Raw genomic sequence first — 27970 nt, 5'->3', positions numbered from 1 at the left:
GATCTAGAGCCATTGATATTTAACACAGTATTCACCTTCCCCCTCTCTCTCATTCTCTCTTTCTCTCTGTGCTTCTGATCGAGCTGAGCAGGACATCAGTGACAATTCTCCGGTCATTTTTTGAATGAGTACTTCACATGCATCTGGGATGGATCAACAGGGTTTTGATTTAATGTCTCATGATTGACTGCCTCGGTTCTGCAGTGCAAGCGAGTCCCCTGCGGGATTTGAACCTACGACCTCCTGTTGTCAGCGATGACAATGCTACTGCTGAGCCGTGGTGGGCGGCAAGTTGCTTCACGAGAATGGTCCCAGGAATGGTCGGGTTAACATATGATGAGCGTTTGACGGCACTGGGCCTGTACTTGCTAGAGTTTAGAAGGATGAGGGGGAACCGCATTGAAACTCACCGAATAGTGAAAGCCCTGGATAGAGTGGATGTGGAGAGGATGTCTCCACTAGTGGGAGAGTCTAGGACCAGAGGCCATCACTTCAGAGTAAAAGGACACACCTTTAGAAAGGAGATGAGAAGGAATTTCTTTAGTCAGTGGGTGGTGAATCTGTGGAATTCATTGCCACAGACAGCTGTGGAGACCATGTCAATGGATATTGTTAAGGCGGAGATTGACAGATTCTTGATTAGTACGGGTGTCAGGGGTTTTAAGGATAAGGGGGAAATCTTTTAGGACCGAGATGAGAAAAACATTTTTCACATAGAGAGTGGTGAATCTCTGGAATTCTCTGCCACAGAAGGTAGTTGAGGCCAGTTCATTGGCTATATTTGTGGCTAAAGGGAACAGGGGGTATGGAGAGAAGGCAGGTACAGGATACTGAGTTGGATGATCAGCCATGATCATATTGAATGGCGGTGCAGGCTCGAAGGGCCGAATGGCCTACTCCTGCACCTATTTTCTATGTTTCTATGTAGGCAGGAGAACGGTGTTGAGATAGAAAGATAGATCAGCCATGACTGAATGGCGGAGTAGACTGGATGGACCAAATGGCCTACTTCTGCTCCAGTGATATGAACTTATGAAATCTTTCTTTCAGAAACCAATGAAGCGAGGGTGGGTATATAGATTATTGCTGGGTGTGAGACTAGGTGAGATTAATGTAAAGTGTGTGTGTGTGTGTTAAGTCCATTACTTGAAAATTGTTGACTCGCCGTTTTTTCACGGGGTCATTGACTGACAGTTTCACCTCAGGGAAAATAATTGATATGCCCAAGAAACAGAAGATTGAACACCTGAGACATCTTATGTGACAAAAACTGAGCTCCGCAGAGCTGCGAGTGACCTCATCTACTGTAAAATGTCACTTGCTTAAAATTCACTCGTCGAGTCCGGGTCACCTGATAAATGGAACGCAGAGTGGAACGGGCGAATTGTCAATACATTTTCATAAGCAAAAGTGAAAATAGTAATGGATTGCACCGCTGTGGAAAATAGCCGCCCTGCTGTGACTATGGAGTCATGCTGGGAGTTATGAATGGCATTAAACAATCTATCGGGGCCGATGGATGGCAAGGTTACAACTGTGGTGAAGAAGGATTATAGAGTGATGCAGCGTGGAAACAGGCCCTTCGGCCCAACTTGCCCACACCCACCAACAATGTCCCAGCTACACTAGTCTCACGTGCACGCATTTGGAACATATCCCTCTAAACCTGTCATAGAAACATAGAAAATAGATTCAGGAGTAGGCCATTCGGCCCTTCGAGCCTGCACCGCCATTCAATATGATCATGGCTGATCATCCAACTCAGTATCCCGTACCTGCCTTCTCTCCATAGCCCCTGATCCCTTTAGCCACAAGGGCCACATCTAACTCCCTCTTAAATATAGCCAATGAACTGGCCTCAACTACCTTCTGTGGCAGAGAATTCCACTGATTCACCACTCTCTGTGTAAAAAAAGATTTTCTCATCTCGGTCCTAAAAGACTTCCCTCTTATCCTTAAACTGTGACCCCTTGTTCTGGACTTCCCCAACATCGGGAATAATCTTCCTGCATCTAGCCTGTCCAACCCCTTAAGAATTTTGTAAGTTTCTATAAGATCCCCCCTCAATCTTCTAAATTCTAGCTGTCCTATCCATGTACCTGTCTAACTGTTTCTTGGGATAGTCCCTGCCTCATCTACCACCTCTGGCAGCTTGTTCCATACACCCACCACCATTTGTGTGAAAAAGTTATCGCTCAGATTCCTATTAAATCTTTTCCCCTTTGCCTTAAACCTATGTCTTCTAGTTGTCGATTCACTTACTCTGGGCAAGAGACTCTGTGCATCTAGCGGTTTGCTTGCCTTCATAAGTCGGGGCATTGAGTATAAGAGTCAACATGCAGGAAAAATGTTCCCAATGTTGGGCGAGTCCAGAACTAGGGGCCACAGTCTTAGAATAAAGGGGAGGTCATTTAAGATTGAGGTGAGAAAAAAAGTTTTCACCCAGAGAGTTGTGAATTGATGGAATTCCCTGCCACAGAGGGCAGTGGAGGCCAAGTCACTGGATGGATTTAAGAGAGAGTTAGATAGAGCTCTAGGGGCTAGTGAAGGCAAGGGATATGTGGAGAAGGCAGGCGTGGATTATTGATAGGGGACGATCAGCCATGATCACAATGAATGGCGGTGCTGGCTTGAAGGGCCGAATGGCCTCCTCCTGCACCTATTTTCTATGTTTCTATGTCATGATGCAGCTTTATAGGACTATGGTTAGGCACATCCGGGATATTTCATGCAGTCCTGGTCGCCGCATTATAGGAAGGACGTGCGGCTTTGCAAAGCGTGGAAGGGAGATTTACCAGAATGTTGCCTGGTTTAAGGGCCTGTCCCACTTGGCGATTTTTTTCGGCGGCTGCCGGCATCATTGACTGACGCACCAGGGTTGCTGAACGATTTTAAACACTCCAAAATCCTGCGGCGGCAAACAAAATGTTGCGACACTTGAGGAAACGTCGCGAGTCAATACGTGGTCACGCCGCAACACGCCGCAACACACCGCAACCTTTTCGGTGACCTGATACGTCAGTCAATGATGCCGAAGGTCGCCAAAAACAATCGGCAAGTGGGTCAGGCTCTTTTGGGGGTATTAGCTGCAGGGAGAGGGTGGACAGACTTGGATTGTTTTCTCTGGAATGCCGGAGGTTGTGGGGGGACATTTTTCCCGATGGCGGGAGTGAAATGAGAGCATGTCATGTCTGTCGGCAAGTTGCTCGCCCCTTTCTATAGCTCTGTGTTTAAGAAGGAACTGCAGATGCTGGAAAATCAAAGGTACACAAAAATGCTGGAGAAACTCAGCGGGTGCGGCAGCATCTATGGAGTGAAGGAAATATTTCCATAGCTCTGTTCCTTTCGGCAGGACCTCAGGCTTCGAGTGTCTGAAGAGCAGATTCTGCTTCCTTGGGGCACGGTGGGCATTGAAGTCCTAGAATCCTTTGTGATTACTATTCACAAACTCTTGGCCCTTTTCCAGTCCTACTATTTGATCAACAAGGGTGCTTTGCCCGGTGTCCTGGCCAATATCCCAAACCACTCAACCATCACTTTGAAGCAGCTGATAACATAGCTACCCCCAAGCACTTAAATTGATCAAGGCAGTTGATATCTTCCATTTATGTATCCTAAGTACCATCTATATCATTTGTTTCCCCTTTCCCCCCGACTCTTAAGGGCCTGGCCCAGTGTACGAGCTAATTCAAGAGCTCTCCCGAGTTAAAAAAAAAAATCAAACTCGTGGTAAGCACGTAGAATGTACGTAGCGGGTACGTTGGAGCTCGGGGACGTCTCTTAGCGGCTCGTAACGCTAACGGCAGGTACTTGGGAAACGCAGTAAGCTCGTGAAGACTCGTGAAGATTTTTCAACATGTTGAAAAATGTCCACGAGAGCCCCGAATACCTACGAGCGGCCATTACCGTAAATCTCCGAGTTCGAATCAGGGGAAACTCGGGAGATCTCCTGAATTAGCTCACACAGTGGGAAAGGCCCATAAGTCTGAAGAAGGGTCTTGACCGGAAATATAACCCATTCCTTCTCTCCAGAGTTGTTGCCTGACCTGCAGAGTAAAGGTCCTGTCCCACGAGCATGCGACTGCATGCGGCAAGCGCGACCAAACCGGAAGCGGGGGCCGTGCGGAGGTCGAGTGGTCCCGTATGAGTTGACGTGAAGTTCGAGCGAAGTCCGGGGGAAGTTCGCGCTAGGAGTACACCGTCAAGACGCTGCGTACGGCGTCGAGACGGTGCGTACGGCCTCAATGCGGCTGTGGGCCGGCAGGCCGTTGCCGCGCGGAATTTTTGGACAGTGCCAGTTTTTCAGAGCCCCGCCGTTGTCGGGACCAGCTCCGCAAACTCCATACGGCTCCGACGATCGAAGTGGGACCGGCCCCGCGAGGCCGGACGGCTCAAGCGACCACGTTAGGTCGCGCTTGCCGCATGCAATCGCATGCTCGTGGGACTGGACCTTTACTCCAGCGTTTTGTGTCTTTCTTCGGTTTAAACATCTCCCTACACAAGGCAGCTGATACAAGTTGTCTCGTTTAATTATGAGGTGTTGCAACCCCTGCCTTTGAAATCCTGATCAAAACTAGAGAGTCTGATTGCGGCAGGATCAATTCTCCAGTAAATGCAGTGAGTGGAGATGGTAACACAACACGAACTATGTGAATAAAATCAATCCCAATAATGTGGGAACAGCGTGGTGTCCTGGCATGATTGATGGGGGAATGTTTCTTCTCCATTTTCACCATTTTGCACAACCTACGTGAAACGCAAGCAAAACACAAAGTGCCGGAGGAGCTCAGCAAGCAGCATCTTTGGAGGGAATAGACAGGTCTGATTCCAGGTCAGGGCGCCTTTCTGAAGAAGGGTCCTGACCTGAAACGTCGGCTGTCCATTCCATTCACAGATACTGCCTGAACCACCGAGTTCCGCCAGCATTTAAGATAGACACAAAATGCTGGAGCAACTCAGCGGGACAGGCAGCATCACTGGAGAGAAGGAATGGGTGACGTTTCGGGTCGAGACCCTTGCTTAGACTCGAGTATTTTCTGTTTTGATCAGGATTCCAGCATCTGCAGTTCCTTATACGTGGAGCTTAAACCCGCTTCCTTCCTCTATTCCAAATTTCAAGTACTTGAAAAGACTCAAAAAGCGCTGGAGTAACTCAGCGGGTAAGGCGGCATCTCTGGAGAACATGGACAGGCGACGTTGCTGGTCGGGAGCATTCTCCAGATTCAAGTGCAGCCCGTTCTTCAGGTTCGCCCATAACATCCATGTTCTCTACAATGCTGTCTCACCCGCTGAAATACTCCCGCAGTTTGCGTCCTTTTTTGTAAAGCAACATCTGAACCTCAAGTAACCCTTGCATCCCCTCTCTCTCTGTCCCTCCCCCAGCCTAGTCGGCAAACTAGTTCCACTGTCACCCTGTTGAGTTTTACCGTCCGTATAACTCTCCCACAGCCAACAATAGACCATTGTGGGCTCCACCTTCCCTTGATCATCGTTACATTTCGCATATCTTTCATTCATTTGTTCTATATCTCTCCATATCACCATCTTTATCACTCGTTTCCCTTTCCCTTGACTCGGTCTGAAGAAGGGTGTCCACCTGAAACGTCACCTATTCCTTTTCCCCAGAGCTGCTGCCTGAGTTACTCCAGCCTTTTGTGTCTGTCTTCATTTTAAGCCAGCACCTGCAGTTCCTTCCTGTGCATATTATCTGCAATTTCTTGTCATCTCCATGCTCCTGATGCTTGGTGGGAGTGCATCAAGGGTGCAAGTGCTGTGCGAATGACACAGAAGACCTTATACGGATGATAATTGAGCACATTTAAGGACATTAGCTGACTCCACTGGATTGCTTGAATCCCAGGTTTCAGCAGGCCCATCCCTGTCTTTTGCTCCCAGATTAATTTTGATTTCGAGGATCCACTTCTGTTATGGTTGAGGAACAATTTGAAATGATGCCTGTAGAGAAATTTCTGTATAAATCGGAAGGGATGAATGAATTTAATAAGATTTCTGGGACTTTTAGTCAGTGGAATATAATTGCATTCAGTGGCTCCTCCAGGCTGAAGATTCTCTTCAATCCTAAATTCAATTCAACCTCACATTAATGTGGATTCATCAATAATGGAAAGCTATGAAGCGGTGTGGCAGTTCCTCCTTGTGCGCTCTGCTTCCTGGGTTTCAACGGTGACTACATTTCAATAGACAACCGGTGCAGGAGTAGGCCATTCGGCCCCTCGAGCCAGCACCAGCCATTCACTGTGATCATGGCTGATCATCCACAATTTCATAATCATACTTTATTAGCCAAGTACGTTTTGCAACATACGAGGAATTTGATTTGCCGTACAGTCGTTCCATTAATAAACAACAAAACTGGTCCAGAACCAGGGGCCACAGTTTAAGAATAAGGAGTAAGCCATTTAGAATGGAGACGAGGAAACACTTTTTCTCACAGAGAGTGGTGAGTCTGTGGAATTCTCTGCCTCAGAGGGCGGTGGAGGCCAGTTCTCTGGATGCTTTCAAGAGAGAGCTAGATAGGGCTCTTAAAAATAGCGGAGTCAGGGGATATGGGGAGAAGGCAGGAACGGGGTACTGATTGGGGATGATCAGCCATGATCACAGTGAATGGCGGTGCTGGCTCGAAGGGCCAAATGGCCTCCTCCTGCACCTATTGTCTATTGTCTATAAAACACACAAAATACATTTTAACATTAAGATCCACCACAGTGACTCCTCCACATTTCTCACTGTGATAGAAGGCGAAAATAAAGCTCAATCTCTTCCCTTCTTTGTTCTCCCGCGGTCGGGGGCCTTGAGCCTTCTGTTGAACTTGGTTGCTGCAGCTGGATGTCGGGCCCTCCGCGTCAGGGCGATCAAGCTCCTGCATCGGGGGGAACACAATACAATACCATTTTATTTGTCATTTGAACCTCACAACAAGAAAAGAACCAAGACACACACCAACACAATTTACACAAGCATCCATCACAGTGAATCTCCTCCTCACTGTGATGGAAGGCAGAGTCTTGTCTCCCCCCTGCTCTCCATTCCTCTCCTGAAGTCAAAGTCAAAGCCCCCGGCGGGTGCTAGCAAGTCCCACGGCGACTTAAAGTCGTGCCGGGCGATGTAAGGCCCTGCTACGGGTCCCGATGTTGGAGGTCCCGGCGGGCGCTAGCAAGTCCGCGGCCATTTAAAGCCGCGCCGGGCGATGTAAGGCCCCGCTCCAGGTCACTCTCAACCCCGCAATTCGAGCGGGTGAATTCGCCGTTGCCGTTGCCCCGCAAAGGGGTCTCCCACCGGGGACCCCGCGAGCTCCCGGTGTCACCATCCACCGGGATCTCAGCTACCCCGCGCCGGGCGATCTGACCCTGGGTCAGGGCTGGTCGAAACCTTCTGCAACTTTGGAGCTTCCCGACATCGGTCTCTACCCGAGACTGCGAGCTCCTTGATGGTGAAATCCGCAGGCCGCGTTTGGAACGTCGATCCTAGGAAAGGGGTTGGCCCCGATTTCACAAACATTTTACATGGAATATAGAACAGTACAGCACAGGAACAGGCCCTTCGGCCCACAATGTCAGTCCCGAACATGATGCCTGGCTGAACTGATCTCACCTGCCTGCACATGATCCATATCCCTCCGTTCCCCTGCATATACACCTGCCTATCTAAAAGCCTCTTAGTCACCACTATCGTATCTGCCTCCACCACCACCCCTGGCAGCGTGTTCCAGGCACCCACCACCCTCTGTGTATATAAACTTGTCCCGCACAACTCCTCCAAACTTCTTTGCTCCCTTCACCTTGCAGCTATGCTCTCTAGGCTTTTGTAGAAATGAGGAACTGCAGATGCTGGCTTACAAAAAAAAAGACACAATGTACTGGAGGAAATTTGGGAAAAATCAAATGCTAGAGAGCATAGCGGTAAGGTAAAAGGCTCAAAGTTTAAAGGAGATGTGCGGGGCAAGTTGTTATGCATGGAGGGTGTAGATCTGTATAATTGAGTCAGTGCATATGAACGGAAGTTAATATACAGGTCGGAAAAATATTCGGAAGCCAACATACATTTGCCTTGATAATTGCGATAATTGCGAATGTCTTTCTGAAATTAGATAGGATTTTGGTAAGCCGACCAGTCTGAAGAAGGGTCTCGACCTGAAACGTCGCCTATTTCCTTCGCTCCATAGATGCTGCCTCACCCGCTGAGTTTCTCCAGCATTTTTGTCTACTCTGGAGTGTAGAGCATAGTTTATGTCACCTCACTTTAAAAAAAAGCTACCAATGACAATAAATTAGCTCAGAAGATCCACAGACTGAACTCTTTGTTTGGGGTGGGAGATTGCAACCTTCACGTGGTCCGCCCTGTTTCGACAAATGCAAGCAACCTGGCGTGCACAATCAAATAAGATCAAATAGAACAAGTTGTCCTGCAACTTTAGGCTGTGCACGCCATATGCAAGAAGAAGAAGAGGAACTCTTTGTTTGAGGAAGGGTCTTGACCCGAAGCATCATCTATTCTTTTTCTCCAGAGATGATGCCTGACCCGTTGAGTTACTCCAGCATTTTGTATCTACCTTCGGGGTAAATCAGCATCTGCAGTCCCTTCCTACACAATGCAAATACAAGCATCTAGGGCATGGGAATTCACCCCTGAAGAATAACCAAACCGCTACAGAAATCCCTTATTGTGGAATTAACTAGGGAGGGGGTGGGAGAAGGTAAATACAATTTTTGTTTTCAACTTGCATTGATTGAGAATTGACGCAGCCTTGCATTATGGATGAACACGATACTGAACACCAACACAGAATGCAAATTCCACCCGCACCCCTTTAATACAGGGGGCGCCTGTAATGAGGGTTTGTGATGTTTTGCTTGAGAAGAACGAGGATTTAGCTGTTTGTTCTCACAGGGTAGTTGAAGATAGCAAGGCGGCATAAATCGGCTTGACAGCCGTGAAGCCTGCTCAGACTCTTAAGGGCATGTCTAATCGATCCCAGCGAGAGGTATATAGGGCAAAGTCGTCCGTGGTGGCAGCTATCCTTCGGAGGACGTGTATGAGCACATTTTAAAACGAAAAACATAACTTTTTCTGGTGCCAGCTCGCAAATTATTAGCGTGATTACCAGATTCATTGCTTGCCTCAGGAGGACTTGAACTTGTGACCTTCTGATCTCAGGATCAATACACTGCCAGACTTCGCTGAAATATCAAGCGATAATTACATTAATGGCGTCCAGCCAACAACTCATGTCGCATTTTTAATGTAGCCAGACATATCGAAGCAAGACGTATAATAGACAAAATCTCACCCCAGGTCCCGGAAGGAGATGTTGGGGCTGAGAACAACATGCTTGGTGAAAGAGGAGATTTAAGGAGCATGTTCGCATTTTCTAGGAGCAGAATTATGCCATTCTATCTTGGCTGATATATCTCTCCCTCTCAACCCCATTCTCCTGTCTTCTCCCCATAATCCCTGACACCCGTACTAATCAATCTCCGCCTTAAAAATATCCATTGACTTGGCCTCCACAGCCTTCTGTGGCAAAGAATTCCACAGATTCACCACCTTCTGACTAAAGAAATTCCTCCTCATCTCCTTCCTAAATGAACGTCCTTTTATTCTGAGGCTACGGCCTCTGATCTTAGACTCTCCCACTAGTGGAAACATCAGGTAATGAGGTAGATGTTGTTAAGGGAGAGAATGCAAGAACGGCTAAAAGCTGAGATGCTACTGTGGGGGGAATAAACTCAGCATGCTCAAGAAACCTATATGTGATGGTGGATGATGTTTCGGGTAGGAGTCATCAGGGAGGATGGTGTTGAATGGTGCAGTGAGGGTTGGTAGGGCTATTGAGCTGGAGACGAGTAGAGGTCTAATTTAGTTTTGTTTAGAGATACAGCGCGGGAACAGGCCCTTCGGCCCACCGAGTCCGTGCCGACCAGCGATTCCCGTACACTAACACTATCCTACACACACTGAGGACGATTTACATTTATAACAAGCCAATTAACCTACAAACCTGTACGTCTTTGGAAACTGAAGATCTTGGAGAAAACCCACACGGTCACGGAGAGAACGTACAAACTCCGTATCTGTAGTTTGGATCAATACCAGGGCTCCGGCGCTGTATACGCTGTAAGAAACCAACTCTACAGTGCTGCCCAAACATTGTTCCCGTAATTCTGTTGGTCCGGTAAAAAAGATTTAGTTTTGGACAAATACTTGTGAGGGGAATGGCGTGGATGACTAGGGAATGGAGTTGGTCAACTGAAGACAGTGGCTTTGCAATTTGTAGTTGGTGTTGATTTAATTATTTTTTAAATATTTCTATTTTTTATTGAAAGCATATGTACAAATGATAGTAAACGACAAACTGGTTACAGAATTCTTACATAGCTTCAGTTTTTAAAGTTTTTTTTTAAAGAAATGTAATAGAGAAAGAAAGAGATGAGAGGAACTGTAAACTAATAGAAAGAAGAAGAAAAAAGAAAAAAGCAAGAAAGAAAGGAGATTACAAATATGAAATTGTGGAGATAGATCTGGGAGATATTGAGTATAGTTGTTCATCCAACCCTAAACTCAAGTTGTGACTATAATTTTGTGTTAAACCAATTGACTTTTTTAAAAATTCAATTAATCGAGACCATATTTTAAAAAATAGTTCTGGTTTTTGGAGTTGATTTATCAACCATGTATCGAAAAACTGACAAAGAATTTGATTTGGTCTTCCTCGTCGGTGTTTTGAGCAAATTAGCTCATCCTGCTTTTTGGACCAGTCGGGCTGAAGAGAGACTGAGGGTTCAAGTGAGGTGTTGAGGGTTCAGGTAAGGTAAGCTGGATGCAGTCAGCACACAGATGGAAAGGTTGAGACACAAAATGCTGGAACAACTCAGCGGGGCGGGCAGCATCTCTGGAGAGAAGCAATGGGTGACGTTTCGGTTCGAGACCCTTCTTGCACTTGCTTTTGATGTTTTCCAAGGGGCAGAGTGTGAATGAGAGATTGAAGGAACCCGAGGATAGACCCTGGAGGATGGGGCAAGCACAAGAAGAGAAACAAGTACAAATGTTTCCTGACCTCCAATGGATAATGATCCAAGATGGCACCCAACCCAGGTGACTCTTTGTGTGCCAGTTTAAAGTTTAGAGACACAAGCCCTTCGGCCCACCGGGTCAGCGCTGACCAGCGATCCCCGCACATTAACACTATCCTACACCCACGAGGGATAATCTTTACATTTACCAAGCCAATTAACCTACAAATCTGTACGTCTTTCGAGTGTGGGAGGGAACCGAAGATCTCAGAGAAAACCCATGCAGGTCACGGGGAGAACGTACAAATTCTGGACAGACAAGCAACCGCAATCGGGATCGAACCCGGGTCTCCGGCGCTGCGTTGGGTGTAAGTCACCAACTCTACCGCTGCTCCACCGTGACGTGCCCAGTCACAGGAGTGGATCTGCAATCAGGCATAACAATCGCTCCACTCTGTTAAATCTCTGCTCCAACAGACACTGTGGACGGCTTGATTGTAATCACGTATTGCCCGCTGACTGGTGAGCACGCCACACAAGCCTTTCACTGTACCTCTGCACACGTGACAATAAACTAAACTGAACATGAGAATGGAACCAGACAAAGTACAGGCCCACCTTTTTGTACCTCAGATGCCGCTGCAAACAGGATGTGTTCATTGTACCTGTACCTCACTGTACTTTTGCAAATGACAATAAACTCCACTCACCAGGAAGAGAAAGTCAATGAAGTTCCAATTGGTGTTAAAGCTGGATCTATGCAACATCTCTATCGTAGCAAAGGTTCTTCACAAGCATGCCACTGGAAATTTGACACTGTTACAGAGAGATAACAGTTCTGATGACCATTTAAGTAGTTCTGGAAGAGGAGAGGTATGGAGACATGCTTGGGGCATGAAGATTAAGTGTCAAAAATGGTTTGTGCTAAAATGGGATACTTGTAACCATGTCGGTGCCCTTTATGTGGCGACTGGTTGCATACCTTGGGTATGCAAAACAAAGACTTTCACTGTGACTGTCACATGTAGCGGAAATATCATTCATTCAAGTTTGAATTTGCCTTGGCATACTATCATCCGTCAGGTAAGGGAGATCACGAATATATGGGAAGACACAAGGTGTTGGAATAACTCAGCGGGCCAGCCAGCATCTCTGGAGAACGTGGATTGGTGACGTCTCGGCTCTTCAAAAATTGGAACGATCCGGAGAAGATTAGCGTGGCCCCGGCTTAAGGGCGATACGCAAGTTCGTGAAGCGTTAAATCCACCTCTCATGGATATACGGGATTGCCGCGGTGTGTAAATACGCAATAATGATTATATTAGCGTCAGGCAAAGCTCTGTCACCTGCCGATTGTGGTGAATGTTGCAATCTCTTGCATGTTATGGATCCAGTCAGGGCATGGTTATCTACAAAAGACAGTGCCAAGTTCAGTGTCTTTAATTATTTCTTAGCAATGTGCAAGTTTCAATGGAAGCTGTCAGAAGGTTAAACAGAATGGCGCTCACCCTGTCAGAATTTAGCGTTCGTCTAAATAGCTAATTATATTGCAATTAACTGTCAATTCCCAACACTGCCTCGGGCAGTCATAGCTTAAGAAGAAAAAAAAGATAATTACTATTAAATTGTCAACTGTGAAATAATACCTTTTTTCCTTAATGATAGATTAGGATCGCAACTTTGGTTTCGTATCACATTAGAATTTCGGCAGCAGCGAATTACACTCACATTTGTCATTATCATAGCTTGAGGCTGGTTTTAAAAGTTATTACCCACAGAAGCCTGGGTAGTTAGATGTCACTGATGGCAGGAAGATTTATAGGCAAGTGTTGTATATTAAGTCGTTGTCGGGCTTGTTTCGGGGCTGTTGAAAGGGCTCTCCAGCCTCACCTGTGGCGAAAGGCTGCTTTGATTTCCGAATAAGACTCAAGGCTCAAATGTTTTATCGTCATATGTACCGACAATGGTACAGTGAAATACTTAGAAGAAGAAGAAGAAGAAGAAGAATGAAGAAGTGAGGAACAGCATGTGCTGGCTTACAAAAGAAGACACAAAGTGCTGGGGTAACTCTGCGGGTCAAGCAACATCTCAGGAGAACATGGTTAGGAGATGTTTCCGGTCGGGATCCTTGTTCAGACTGATTTTCGGGGGGGGTGGGGGTAGAAAGCTGGAAGAGAGGAAGGGCAGGACAAACCCGACACAGATGAGGAGGAAGGTACACAAAATTGCTGGGGAAACTCAGCGGGTGCAGCAGCATCTATGGAGCGAAGGCTTCCTTCGCTCCATAGATGCTGCTGCACCCGCTGAGTTTCCCCAGCAATTTTGTGTACCTTCGATATTCCAGCATCTGCAGTTCCCTTTTGAACACAGATGAGGAGGAGATTTGATAGGTGACAAGCCAAGGCCAAAGATGGAAAGACAAGAAGGTGTGAGACGAATGGATTGAAGCGTTGTGAATTAAGAAGCTCGAGGAAGGAATGGAGGAGGGAGAAATAAATGCAAGTCTAGGTGGGGCACAGAGAAGCCCACCTGGAAGTTTTTGAGTAGAACGGGTGTCAAGGTTATAGGGAGAAGGCATGAGAATGGATTAGGAGATTTAGATCAGCCATGATTGAATGGCATAGACTTGATGAGCCTAATGGCCTAATTCTACTCTTCTACACTTATGACCTTATGATCTACACTAGTCCCAGTTGGCTGCGTTTGGTCCATATTCTTCTACAACGATCCTCTCCATGTAAATGTCCAAATGTCTTTTAAACATCATGGTAGTGCTTAAGGGGTTGGACAGGATAGATGCAGGAAGATTGCTCCCGATGTTGGGGAAGTCCAGGACAAGGGGTCACAGCTTAAGGATAAGGGGGAAATCCTTTAAAACCGAGATGCGAAGAACTTTTTTCACACAGAGAGTGGTGAATCTCTGGAACTGTCTGCCACAGAGGGTAGTCGAGGCCAGTTCATTGACTATACTTAAGAGGGAGTTAGATGTGGCCCTTGTGGCTAAGGGGATCAGAGGGTATGGAGAGAAGGCAGGTACGGGATACTGAGTTGGATGATCAGCCATGATCATATTGAATGGCGGTGCAGGCTCGAAGGGCCGAATGGCCTACTCCTGCACATAATTTCTATGTTTCTATGTTTCTATGCCTGCCTCAACGACCTTCTCTGGCAGCTTGTTCCATATGCCCTCCACCCTCTGTGTTTAAAAAAAGGTTTCTCCTCAGGTTTTTAATGAAATCTTTCTCCAGCTCACTGTAAACCTATATTCTCTAGTTCTTGGTTCCCCCCAACTCTGGGCAAAGTACTCTGCATTTACCCAAGACAGACACAGTGTGCTGGAGTAACTCAGCGGGTCAGGCAGCGTATCTGGAGAAAGAGGATGGGTGACGTTTCGGGTCAGATCGACCCACTGAGCTACTCCGGCACTTTTGTCTTTGGTATAAACCAGCATGTGCAATTCCTTTTTTCTACACTGTGCATTTACCCTGTCCCAACACTTAGCAACACGTAACATGACAAAGAAGCATAATCTGCTTCTAGCTGGCATTTGTTCTCACCCTACCAGAGATATGTCTTTTGTCCATTTCTCCCCAACCTTTTATGCTACTGCTAACGAATTCTGGACTAATATTGAAACATATAAGATTATTAAGGGTTTGGACACGCTGGAGGCAGGAAACATGTCCCCGATGATGGGGGAAGTCCTGAACCAGGGGCCACAGTTTAAAAATAAGGGGTAAGCCATTTAGAACGGAGACGAGGAAACACTTTATCACACAGAGAGTGGTGAGTCTGTGGAATTCTCTGCCTCAGAGGGCGGTTCTCTGGATACTTTCAAGAGAGAGCTAGATAGGGCTAGGATTCTCTGGATACTTTCAAGAGAGAGCTAGATGGTGGAGTCAGGGGATATGGGGAGAAGGCAGGAACGGGGTGCTGATTGGGGATGATCAGCCATGATCACATTGAATGGAAGTGCTGGCTCGAAGGGCCGAATGGCCTACTCCTGCACCTATTGTCTATTTGATAGAAACTTCCCATGGTGAAATGGCCGAGAACCGGAGGACTTAGATTGCAGAGTGATAAAACTGCCTTGTGTTCAAGAAGGGCCTCACGCCTTTCAATCCCCAAACATGCCAAGGATATCGGCGAGATAAAAACGCAAACTCATTTCGCTGAACACCTTCGCTCAGTCCGCCTTGACCAACCTGATCTCCCGGTTGCCAAACACTTTAACTCCCCCTCCCATTCCCACACTGACCTTTCAGTCCTGGGTCTCCATCAACGTCAGAGTGAGGCCAAACGCAAATTGGAGGAACAGCACCTCATATTTTGCTTGGGCAGCTTACACCCCAGCGATATGACTATTGATTTCTCTAACTCCAAGTAACCCTTGCATCCCCCCCCCCCCCCCCCCCCCCCAGTCGTCGTACTAGTTTCACTGTCCTGTTGAGTTCCACTGTCTGTATAACTCGTTATCACCTACCCCACAGCCAACAATGGACCATTGTGGGCTCCGCAATTCCTTAATTGCCGTTGCTTTTTGCACATTATCCAGTCATTTGTCCTAAGTACCGTCTTTATCTCTCCTTCCCCATTCCACCGACTCTCAGTCTGAAGAAGGGTCTCGACCCGAAACGTCACCTATTCCTTTTTTCCGGAGATGATGCCTGACCCGTTGAATTACTCCAACATTTTGTGGCTGTCCAAGGATTTATGTTGCATTAGTGGGTGTTTCAGTGCTCTATCACTTCCTGCTCTAAATGAGGAACTCTCTTGACTTGTGAGGCAACATGGTGAAAGAGTACCCTCATTTAACCTTTCTCTATTACAGCGGAAGTCCGAACCTACATTGCAACAATTAATTTCCTTCCAGAGGTACTAAACCGTGATTTATTGTTCTACAGGCAGACATGGTGACCAATTTCTCTTCATAGCATCGTCGAGATAAATATTCTTTTTAATGTGTTTCTCGTAACAGAGCTTGATGAATAAATATAGCCAAGGGTTTGGATATAATTTGCTTTTTTTTTGTAACAGTATCATGAGATCTCTTAAAGGAGAGTGCATGTATAATTCAAACCCGATACCTCTCTGGTAAGATATAAACTCTGCTTAAACTAACAACCCATGGGAGAGGATAATTGTCCCTTATTTGACATGAAAGATCTGGAAAGGCTTGCAGACTAAAGCAGCTGTGAAGTGAAGATGTTTTTTTCCCCCTTATTTGGGCAGTCTGACTACTGATTTGTTTGGTAGCATCAAGCTAAGGATTGACACAAAGTGCTGGAGTAACTCAGCGGATCAGCCAGCATCTCTGGAGGAAAATGATGGGTGACAATAGACAATTGGTGCAGGAGTAGGCCATTCGGCCCTTTGAGACAGAACCGCCATTCAATGTGACGTTTAGGGTTGGGACCCTTCTTCACACTGAAAGTAGAGGGGGGGGGTGAGAGGGTGAAGAGCTGGAGGTGAGAAAAGACCAGAACTTGCAACAAATGATGTCAGGCAGGCTGGTGCCCTGGTAGGCCCATTGTTAGCTGGGGAAGGCGTGATCTCAATATGGTGAAGTGTGGAACTGGTAAAATGACTTGGGTGAAGGAAGGGAGCAAGGGGGGGGGGGGGGGAGGGGAGTGTTAGTAGAAATTACTTCAAATTAGAGAATAGAACCTTCATACCAATGTGTTGTAAACATTCCAAGCGCATTAAGAGGTGCTGTTCCTCCATTTTGCGCATGGCCTCCCTCTGCCAATGGAGGAGGCCCAGGGCAAAAAGGACTGGGCTGAGAACTGTGTGTTAATTAATCTTTGCAGCTGTGGTTGGATTGCATTCTAAAATAACGTTTACTTCAACCAAAGGATTTAGATCTTAACATGCCTTGCCTTAAGCCGTCAATGCTTTTAATACAGATGTGATTATTTGCTCTGCTTCCACATAGACCTAGAGAAATTCAGCATGCCTCAATTGACCCGTACCAATTTTTTTAGAGGTGCAGCGTAGAATGCTTCCTATCGGGATGGCATCACATGGTTTGGCAACTCCTCTGCCCAAGACTACCATGAATCGCGGAGGTGCAGTGGTAGAGTTGCTGCCTTATTGTGCCGGAGACCTAGATTCGATCCTGACTACGGGTGCTGTCGGTACGGAAGTTTGTACGTTCTCCCCGTGAACGCAAAGGGGTTTTCTCCGGGTGCTCCAAAGGCGTACAGGTAGATTGCCTTCGGTAAATATTGTGAATTGTCCCTCGTATGTAGGTTAGTGCTGGTGTATAGTCGGCACGGACCTGGTGGGCCGAAGGGCCTGTTTCCGCTTTGTATCTCAATACTAAACTAAACTAAACTAAAAGTTGCTTCCTTTACTCTGTGTGTATATAGAAACAATGGTGATATTTTACAGAAGGCAGAACATTCATCTTGCATCTTGCTGACAGTTAGTACCATGTGTCATGCAAATCATTGGTTATTTTGCTGTTTTATTGAAAGATAGTCTGCAGTATACAAATTAGTTTTCTTATTTTCATACCTTGCAGAAGTGGATAACTTAAAAAGTAATTAATTTACCGTGGAAGGAGCTATATAAATGCAAATTTTTCTACGTATTTCCATGTCCTATGGGCTGGAAATCTTTTGCATTGTTTGTTGCAAGCCTGTCCTGTGAAATGTGTCGTGCATCGTCAATTCCCCTCGACAGGGTGGCGCAGTGGCGCAGCGGTAGAGATACCGCCTTAGAGTGGCCGAGACCCAGGTTCGATCTTCACTACGGATGCTGTCTTTACGGAGTTCGTACGTTCTCCCCGTGTCCGCGTTGGTTTCCTCCGAGTGCTCCGGTTACCTCCCACATCGCAAAGATGCACAGGTTTGTAGGTCTGAAGAAGGGTCTCGACCCAAAACCTCACCTATACTTTTACACCAGAGATACTGCCTGACCCGCTGTGTTACTCCAGCATTTGGTGTATACCAGCATCTGCAGTTCCTTCCTACACAGGTTAATTTGCTTCAGTAAGATCATAAAAATTGTCCCCTGTGTGCAGGATAGCGCTAGTGTACGGGGAGATCGCTAGTTGGAGCGGAAGGGCCTGTTTCTTCTCTGTATCGCTAAAAATCTAAGTCTAATTCAGCAACGCAAATGTGCCAAATGGATAACTCCGCTGCAAGTAGCTACAGAATGGCAAGCTGCGGTTGTGCCTGTGCCACGTGGCTGGGGGTTGATTAAAGCAGACTTCACTCTGCGTCTAATGGTGCAGTCCCTACTGTGCCAGCGTGTGATCTGAATGACGGGTGCCTGAAATGGGAATTGTTCCATTTCCCAGGACGAACATCTCCTGCCTCAGTGAGCACGAAAATACATTTCTGCGGAGAATCTGCAAAGCTGGTAGATTGCTGTACTTGAAATTAAATTTCAGTGGCTTGTGGATGCTGCAGAAGTTCAAAGGCCCTGCAAGCAGGCATCTTGAATCTTATCTAGTAGTAACCAATTTCATGCTTGGTGATCGCAAAGGCATGTTGCTGAGACTGATTGAATGGTTTGAAGCTACTGCAGTCAAATGAAAATCCATGTTGCCATGTCATTAGGATGGATCTCCAATTATGTGAGGTGCATCATGGAAAAAAAACGTATTTCCAGCAGGGTTTTTTACATTCATCTTTGTCAGCTGGGGCTCAGTGGTAGCTCCTTCCTCTGGCACAGTGGCGCAGTGGTAGAGTTGCTGCCTTACAACGCCAGAGACCCAGGTTCGATCCTGATCTCGGGTGCTGTGCTGTCTGTACAGAGCTTATATGTTCTCCAAGTGACCCGCGTGGGTTTTCTCAATGTGCTCCGGTTTCCTCCCACGCTCCAAAGACGTACGGGTTTGTAGGTTGATTGGCTTCTGTTAATTGTAAATTGTCCCTAGTGTGTCGGATAGTGCAAGTGTACGGGGCGATCGTTGGTTGGCACGGGCTTGGTGTGCCGAAGGACCTGTTTCCACGTCTCCCTGAAGTAAAGAACCGGAAAGTTGAGGATGTAATATTGAGGCTGGCACTCCATTTCAGTTGAGGGCAGTGCAGATGATGTTTGCTGGTTAAGTCAGGGAGCGCTTTGTAATTTTAGTTTAGTTTGGTTTAGAGATACAGCGCGGAAACAGGCCCTTCGGCCCACCCAGTCCGCACCGACCAGTGTTCCCCGCACATTAACAATATCCCACACACACTAGGGCCAATTTAGATTTATACCAAGCCAATTAACCTACAAACCAGTACGTCTTTGAAGTGTGGATGGAAACTAAAGATCTCGTAGTGAAGTCACGGGGAGAACGTACAAACTCCCTACATACGGCACCCGTAGTTAGGATTGAACCCGGGTCTCTGACGCTGTAAGGCAGCATCTCTACCGCTGCACCACCGTGCCGTCGGTAATCTCTGGAAGAAGCAGTTCTCCTGGCACTTATTTCGAAGTAGGTGTGGAGAGTGCTCATTGATCTCCCAGCTAATAATCGTTCCTCAATCAACACTTAAAGAAAGATGGGTCAAGTCAAGATCTCAAGTTTTAGGAGCAGAATTAAGCTATTCATCTATACTGTGATATCTATCTAATCTCGTCTCCATTACTCACATTAGGCCTGAATCATTCTCATTCTTTTATGTCCAAATACATTCTCCCTGAACCAGTCTGAAGAGGGGTCTTGAGCCGAAACGTCAACCATTCCTTCTCTCCAGAGATGTGGCCTGTCCCGCTGAGTTACTCCAGCATTTTGTGTCTACCTTCGATTTAAACCAGCGTCTGCAGTTCATTCCTCTGCTTCATTGAAGGAGGGGGCCGTCTGAAGAAGGGGCCCAACCCACATAAGTCATCTGTTCATTCCCTCCACGGATGCTACCTCATAAGTTCGTAAGTTATAGGAGCAGAATTAAGCCATTTGGCCCATCGAGTCTTCTCCGCTGTTCAATCATGGCTGATGTCTCTTTCCCTCTCAACCCCACTCCTGACACCTATACTAATCAAGAATATGTCAATCTCCAACTTAAAAATATCCATTGACTTGGCCTCCATAGCCGTCTGTGGCAATGAATTCCCCAGATTCACCAACCTTTCAGTCCTTTTAGAATATTGTAGGTTTCTATGAGATCTTCTTTTATTGAAGACAGGATGTCACTACTGCCTTTGGCATAATACTCCCAATGCAAACACATTCCTCGTAGACAGCTTTGAAGCGTGGGATCTTGCTGTGCACACTGGCAGCCTAGTTATTATAAGGACAGCACCTTTGATTTCTACAGCGTTTCAAGTACTCTATGATGTCCTGAGGTTATGACGGTCTTGCGGGAAAGAATGTGTCGGAAGGAACTGCAGATGCTGGTTTACACCGAAGACAGACACAAAATGCTGGAGTAACTCAGCGGAACAGGCAGCATCTCTGGAGAGAAGGAATGGGTGACGTTTCGGGTCGAGACCCTTCCCCAGTCTCGACCTGAAACCTCACCCATTCCTTCTCTCCAGAGATGCTGCCTGTCCCGCTGAGTTACTCCAGCGTTTTGTGTCTATCTTGCGGGAAGGAATGCCAGCCAACTGATTGACACAGTGACAAAGAATATCGGAACCTGAAGCTGCCCAAATGCCAGAGCAGAAACCGTCACATACAGGGCATCAAATTCATCAAAGGAGGAGCATCACGCAGTCCAAGCTGTGATATTCCTCATTTATACAACTTATACCCCGACACCCCGCAATTCTGTTGATTTCCAAACAACAGCTATCTGTAAATGTCAGATCTTCCTCCAAAAGCAAAAACGCCCAGAGGCTTCCAGTCTCAAAATTCTGCTGCTGTCTGTCTGGGTGCTACAAATTGGATGAGTGATCTTGCGCCTCGATGCAATCAATAGCGAGTGAGGAAATTTAAAACAACCGAAACAAAATCATCCATCCTCCCCTTCCTCAGGCATCCTGCAACAATCACCAATGAACAATCCGAGTAAGAACCTGCCAAAGAAGTTTACAGATCTTTGGTAGCAGGCCATCACATCTCCGATCCTCACACATAGATCCTTTTATACATCAAACCGCGTGCATTAGAACGGATCCCCACAATCTGCCTGGCAGCTCCCACTGCTCTACTGGGATGGGGTTTTTTTCTTGGCCGTGCAGTTAATGCTGCCTGTGATGAACCACACTTGAGCCCGTGGGTTTATAAATCAGAGGAAATGTTTTCTGGAGCACTTGCCTGCAAGAATGCTCTGAAATTTGTTTTAACCATTTAATCAAATTTTCAGTTTGACACATTTATTCGGAACGACGACCGCCTGCCACATTGCGTTTTCTTTGGAGATAGGAACCATACACAGTCGATTTGTGCAGAGCAAGACTCTGTAGGCGGCACTGTGATAATAACCGCGTCGTAAAAGGGATCTATAGTAGGAGCTGCCTCAAAATGGCAGCAAGCATCAATGATTCAATTCAATTCAATGGTAGCCAAAAATGCTGGAGAAACTCAGCGGGTGAGGCAGCATCTATGGAGCGAAGGAATAGGTGACGTTTCGGGTCGAGACCCTTCTTTAGACTCAATGATACTTTATTGTCACATGTACCCAGTGGGTAATCAGCGGGCGACAACGTCGGGAGCTCGCAGGTCCCAGGTTGGTGACCGATTCTCCGGAGCTCCCGCAACAACAGCTTCGTCCACTGGACAGGAAGGTGGCAGCTTCGGCAGCTCCGACCGCCCCGGGCCGCGGAGTTTGAACCGGCCCATTCGCGGAGCTTGGATGCGGCCGCTTGACTTTCCATCATCCGGCGGGGTCTCAACATCGGAAGCCTGGATCGCCTCAACGCAGAGGGAGAACAAGGAGGGAAGATACAAGGACTTTAATTCTTTTGCCTTCCATCACAGTGAGGAGGTGCCTGGTGGACTCACTGTGGTGGATGTTAAACTATGTTAAGTGTGTGTTTTGTTATTTTATTCTATGTTATGACTGCAAGGTATACTGCAAGGAAAGAATGGATAGACTCGGCTTGTACTCGCTAGAATTTAGAAGTTTGAGGGGGGATCTTATAGAAACTTACAAAATTCTTAAGGGGTTGGACAGGCTAGATGCAGGAAGATTGTTCCCGATGTTGGGGAAGTCCAGAACAAGTGGTCACAGTTTAAGGATAAGGGGGAAATCTTTTAGGACTGAGATGAGGAAAACTTTTTTCACACAGAGAGTGGTGAATCTCTGGAATTCTCTGCCGCAGAAGGTAGTTGAGGCCAGTTCATTGGCTATATTTAAGAGGGAGTTAGATGTGGCCCTTGTGGCTAAAGGGATCAGGGGGTATGGAGAGAAGGCAGGTACAGGATACTGAGTTGGATGATCAGCCATGATCATATTGAATGGCGGTGCAGGCTCGAAGGGCCGAATGGCCTACTCCTGCACCTATTTTCTATGTTTCTATACAATTTCATTCAGACTGAAATGTCTGAATGACAATAAAGGATACTCGTAAATCTTCTCTGCACCCTTTCCAGCTTGACAACATATTTCATAGACATAGGAATTAAATATAGGTTTCCCATACATGGTGACCGAAACTGGACACAGTACTCTAAACGTGGCCTCATCAACGTCTTATGTAACTGCAACATGACATCCCAACTTCTATACTCAATACTTTGTGTAAAGAAAGTTCTCTGGATTATTTTAGCTACCGTAGCATGAATGCTAAAATTGTGCCTCCACGCTATCTGAAAATGGTGTGCGTAATTTCTGAGGTGGTTATACGGTATGTGTGACTTGCTGAGGATAATATACGGTGCCCAGCTCCCCCTGAGATGTGTGAGTTGCGCTCATTTCTAATTTGCTTCAGCATATCGATCCCTGGGGACTTCATTAGGGTTGCCAACGTTCTCACTCCCAAATAAGGGACAAAGGGTCAAAATAAGAGACAAATTCCCGATGGCAATTCGTTGACAGACTCGGCCGGGTGAATGATGAGTTGGACTGCACACAAAGCCCAGCCGGCGGGCCAGCTGGGGAGTTTTGGCCCAGGCGCCGGGGACGCGTGTCGTGCGCGCACAAAGTCCGACACCCCATCCAACTCATGGACCGATGATCGGCCATGAGAAGGAGGGGTGGTGGTGGTGTCGGCGGTAAGCGAAGGTACGAAGGTCGGACAGCTGGCCGGGCTGCCGACCGACGGGGCCACGGGCGAGGTGCTGCTGCTGCTGCTGCTGCACTCCATGGGCTGCACTACGTCGGGACGGGTGAGGCGGGGCCGGACGCGGTGCTCCGACCCGACAGTCCCCTCGACCCGAGTAGTAGCGGTCAAATACGGGACAAGGGCGGTCCCGTATGGGACAAACCAATTTAGCCCAATATACAGGATGTCCCGGCTACCCTAGTTGGCAATTGGCAACCCTATTCCTCATGGTCTTGAAAATCAATGAAGATCTCAATGAGAGAGAGATATGGAGGGAGGAACTGCAGTTGCTGGGAATTAATAAGCTTTGGCTTCTTCCTGCTCCTTGTCGGACACATACGATTTCATTTATTTATAGATATTGTTTATGACACTATACATATTTTTGTTTTGTTTTTTGTATGCTGTTTCACACTTGCTTTTTATTCTTTTATTCTGTTCGAAATAAATAATAAAATTAAAGATAAAATAAAATAAAAACCGAAAACAGACACAAAATGCGGGTGTAACTCAGCAGTTCAGGCAACGTCTCTGGAGAAAAGGTTTCGGGTCAACGCCTTCTTCGGACTGAGAGTCGGGGGGAACGGGGAATGAGAGATATCGACGGTACTTAGGTCAAATGAATGGAAAATGTGCATAAAGCAATGATAATCAAGGAAGGGTAGACACAAACTGCTGGGGTAACTCAGTGGGACAGGCAGCATCTCGGGAGAGACCATGTGGAGCCCACAATGGTCCATTGTTGGCTGTGGGAGAGGTGATAACGAGTTATACAGACAGTGGAGTTCAGCAGTAAAACTAGTAGGATGACTAGGGAAGGGGTGGGATGGAGAGAGAGAGGATGCAAGGGTTAATGGAGCCTGCTTTAGATTTACAATGTACCGCCCCCTTTGGAGCAAGTGTTGAGTTTCGAGGCAGTTGGCGTGCAGTTTGATTGCTTGCCCGGTTTAAATGTGCTAACAGCTGGAGAAATGCACGCGCCATTTGGAGCTGTCAAGGATTCTCTTCCAGTTGCCTTTTTGCTGATGGATTTTAATAAAGGGTTGAATGCATAATGCGGGCGGACGATTAACTGCACCTTCTGCTGATGTTGCAGCTAATCGATATTGAAAGGGTCCTGAGACCGCAGAGGTAGCCTTGAGGCACTCCTGCTTTCCATGTTGGATAGACCAGGACAATTGGGATCCTTGGCCTAGAGCCCCTCAAGATCAATCATCAGCACGTCTGCTGCCAAGTGGAGTTGCTGCCCGAGACCCGGGTGCAACCCTGACTAGGGGTGCAGTCTGTGTGGAGTCTGTACGTTCTCCCATGACCACGTGGGTTTTTCTCTGGGTGCTCTGGTTTCCTTCCACATTCCAAAGACATAGAAACATAGAAAATAGGTGCAGGAGGAGGCCGTTCGGCCCTTCGAGCCAGCACCGCCATTCATTGTGATCATGGCTGATCGTCCCCCTATCAGTAACCCGTGCCTGCCTTCTCCCCATATCCCTTGACTCCACTAACCCCTAGAACTCTATCTAACGTGCAGGTTTGTAGATTAATTGGCTTTGGTAAAATTGTAAATTGTCCCTAGTGTGTATGATAATATTAGTGTACGGGGTGATCGCTGGTCGGTGTGGACTCGGTGGGCCAAAGGGCCTGTATACAATACAATACAATACAATACAATACAATTTTATTTTGTCATTGGAACCTCATTGAGGTTCAAACAAAATTTGGTTTCTGCAGTCATACACACAAGAAAAAGAACCAAGACACAACACAATTTACACGAACATCCATCACAGTGAATCTCCTCCTCACTGTGATGGAAGGCAAAGTCTTATCTCTCCCCTGCACTTCTCATTCTCCTCCCGATGTCAGTCAAAGCCCCCGGCGGGCGATGGTAAGTGTCCCGCGGCCATTAAAGCCGCGCCGGGTGATGCAAGGCCGGGCTCCGGGTCTTGGTGTTGGAGCCATGTAAGACCCTGCTCCAGGTACTTTTCAACCTCGCAACTCGGGCGGGAGAAGTCGCCGTTGCGGAAGCCCCGAAAAGCGGTCTCCCACCAGGGACCCGCGGGCTCTCGGTGTCACCGTCCACCAGACCTGCGGTTGGAGCCTCCGAATCCCCAGGGTCGGGTCGCAGCAGCGCGCCACCACAGCTCCTCCCGCTCTGAACTCGGCCAGCTCCACGATGGTGGGTAAGTCCGCAGCTCCGCGACTGGAGCCCCAGGTCATTCCGGTTGGAGGCCGCCCCACGGTGCTAGGCCCCAACGACAACGGAGACCCGACAGGGAGAAGGTCGAGTTCTCCGTGCAGGGGAAAGATTTTAAAAGTCTCCCCCACCCCCCACCCCCCACACACATACCCAGTTAAAAAAAATAAAGCACTTTAAACTACATTCAAACATTCAAACTCGACAAAAAATAAAAAACGACAGACGGACTGCAGAGGCCGCTGCGACATGAGTCGCGCCGCCCACCCACAGTATCTGCACAGTATCTCTAAATACTGGAGTAACTCAGGCAGCATCTCTGGAGAGAAGGAATGGGAGACGTTTCGGGTAGAGACCCTTCATCAGACTGATCTTTCTAAAAAACGTCACCTATTCCTTTGCTCCATAGATGCCGCCTCACCTGCTGAGTTTCTCCAGCATTTTTGTCTACTTTCTAAAGATCTATCTCTCTAAAAACTAAAGTCTACAGTGTAGTTAGTTAGTGATCAAAATGTGTTTTCCTTGAAAAAAAACAGTATGGTATTTGCTCCGTGAAGAAGCAAGGAACTGCAGATGCTGGTTTATCACGAAAAGACACAAAACGTTGGAGTAACTCGGCATGACAGGCTGCATCTCTAGAGAGAATGAATAGGCAGCGTTTCAGGTCGGGATCCTTCTTCAGACTGATGATCCTTAAGATCAATCATCACCAAGTATAATTAGCTGAGGTAAAAGTGATCAAAAATTGTTTTCCCTGGAAAACCCATATTGTATTTGCTCAGAGATAGATACAAAAAGTTGGAGTAACTCGGCGGGACAGGCAGCACCTTTGGAGAGAAGGAATGGGTGACGTTTCGGGTCGAGACCCTTCTGAAGACGGAAGAAGGGTCTCGACCTGAAACGTCACCCATTCCTTCTCTCCAGAGATGCTGCCTGTCCCACTAGAGTTACTCCAGCATTTTGTGTCTATCTTAATAATAATAATAATAATAATAATATCTTTTATTGTCATTGCACATAAGTGCAACGAGATTTGGGTATGCAGTTTCCATCCGATGTCATACTTAAATAACTAATAACATTTAGATTTAGATACCCCGAGAACATGGTTTGTAAAAAGAATGTTACAACAGTAAAACAGTTCAAACAGACTAAAGTGCAGATGTGTCTGTGCGACGTGACCATCCGAGGGAGACAGTCCAGGGGGGATGGGGGGCACTCAGCAGGGCCGGTTCAGAGCCGCTATAGCTCTGGGAATAAAGCTGTTCCTGAGTCTGGAGGTTCGGGCGTAGAAGGCCTTGTGACGTCTGCCGGAGGGAAGTAGTTCGAACAGTTACAAGGGTGTGAGGAGTCTTTATGGATGCTGACGGCCTTCCTGAGGCACAGTGTGTGGTAGATGCCCTCCAAAGCTGGTAGCGGTGTCCCAATGATCTTCTGCACTCTGTGGACGACGCGCTGAAGAGCTCTCCTCTCCGCCTCCGTGCAGCTGAGATACCACACAGAGATGCCATACGTTAATATGCTCTCTGTGGTGCAGCTGTAGAAGGTTGTCAGCAGCTGTTGGGGCAGACCAGTCTTTTTTAATGTCCTCAGGAAGAATAGTCATTGCTGTGCCTTTTTGATCCCTCTGGTGTTAGAAAGTTTAAACCAGCATCTGCAGTTCCTTCCTACACATTGTATTTGCTCACACCATTCCCCCTTGTTCCGCCTCAAAGCCTGGAAACAGCAGAATTACTGCACAGCAAAGCCGATGTGACGCACCAAGACCCGGTTGGCGGACGTGCTCATCCCACCACCGTACCCTTGCATTTTATTTCCCTTCATTGTGCATGTCATGCATCCATGCTATTTGGCCCACCCATTCCCTGTCACAGTGACAACCACATTCTGACCATTCTCTTCAGAAGAATGAAGGGATGAATGGAGCTAACAAGTTTCTCCTGAAACATTAACGGATGGGAAGACTTAACAATAGCCCATTGGATAGCCACCAAGTGGTCACAGGAGTGGAAGGCAACCTCATCCCCATTACACAGCGACATCTCTTCACCAGATAAATGCTGTCCAGGGTCTGACCTCCCCAGAGGAGCGTGGGTGAAGATCAACCGACTTGGTACTGGAGTTGGGCATTTCAACGTCAGCGTGTGGAGATGGGGGCTCCCTCCGCCAGAGCCCAGCCTGTGAATGCGGAGCAGAACAACAGACAGCCAACCATGTCATCTCTGGGGTGCCTGCTCTACCACCCACCAAATGGAGCTCTGTTGCAGAGACAACAACCTGGCTGCTCAACACCCGGCTCTAACTATTCCTTTGGTTTATGTTTAATTCGCACGAAGAAGAAGAACAACAACTCTCTTTCAGAGTTAATGTTTCCGGTCCAAGACCCTTGATCCGAACTGTCTTGGCAACGGGTTTGGAGATAAAACATTAACTCTGTGCCCCAGCAGATAATAATAATAATACATTTTATTTGTGGGCGCCTTTCAAAGTCTCAAGGACACCTTACAGAAAATTAACAAGAGAGAAAAAACATAGTCGGAGTAAAATAAATAATAAGGACATCACCAATACACAAATTAAAGACAGAATTCGCTCCAAAGACAAA

The 27970-nt window shown here is 47.1% G+C and overlaps 1 protein-coding gene and 1 non-coding gene across 3 annotated transcripts in view; both read left to right on the top strand.

Annotated features, from left to right (window-relative positions):
* The window catches only part of pigk (phosphatidylinositol glycan anchor biosynthesis class K), a 117509-nt gene that overhangs the window by 66242 nt on the left and 23297 nt on the right, over positions 1-27970 (top strand). The gene's annotated exons all lie outside the window — the stretch shown is intronic.
* On the top strand, positions 12197-12299 carry LOC116978180. The gene has a single exon (XR_004413409.1). It is a non-coding gene; the product is annotated as a U6 spliceosomal RNA (small nuclear RNA).

The sequence above is a fragment of the Amblyraja radiata genome, chromosome 10 (genome assembly GCF_010909765.2).
Source record: "Amblyraja radiata isolate CabotCenter1 chromosome 10, sAmbRad1.1.pri, whole genome shotgun sequence".
Taxonomy (NCBI): Eukaryota; Metazoa; Chordata; class Chondrichthyes; order Rajiformes; family Rajidae; genus Amblyraja; species Amblyraja radiata.
The sequence above is the reverse complement of the archived record's forward strand: the minus strand, read 5'-3'. Positions and strand labels throughout refer to the sequence as shown.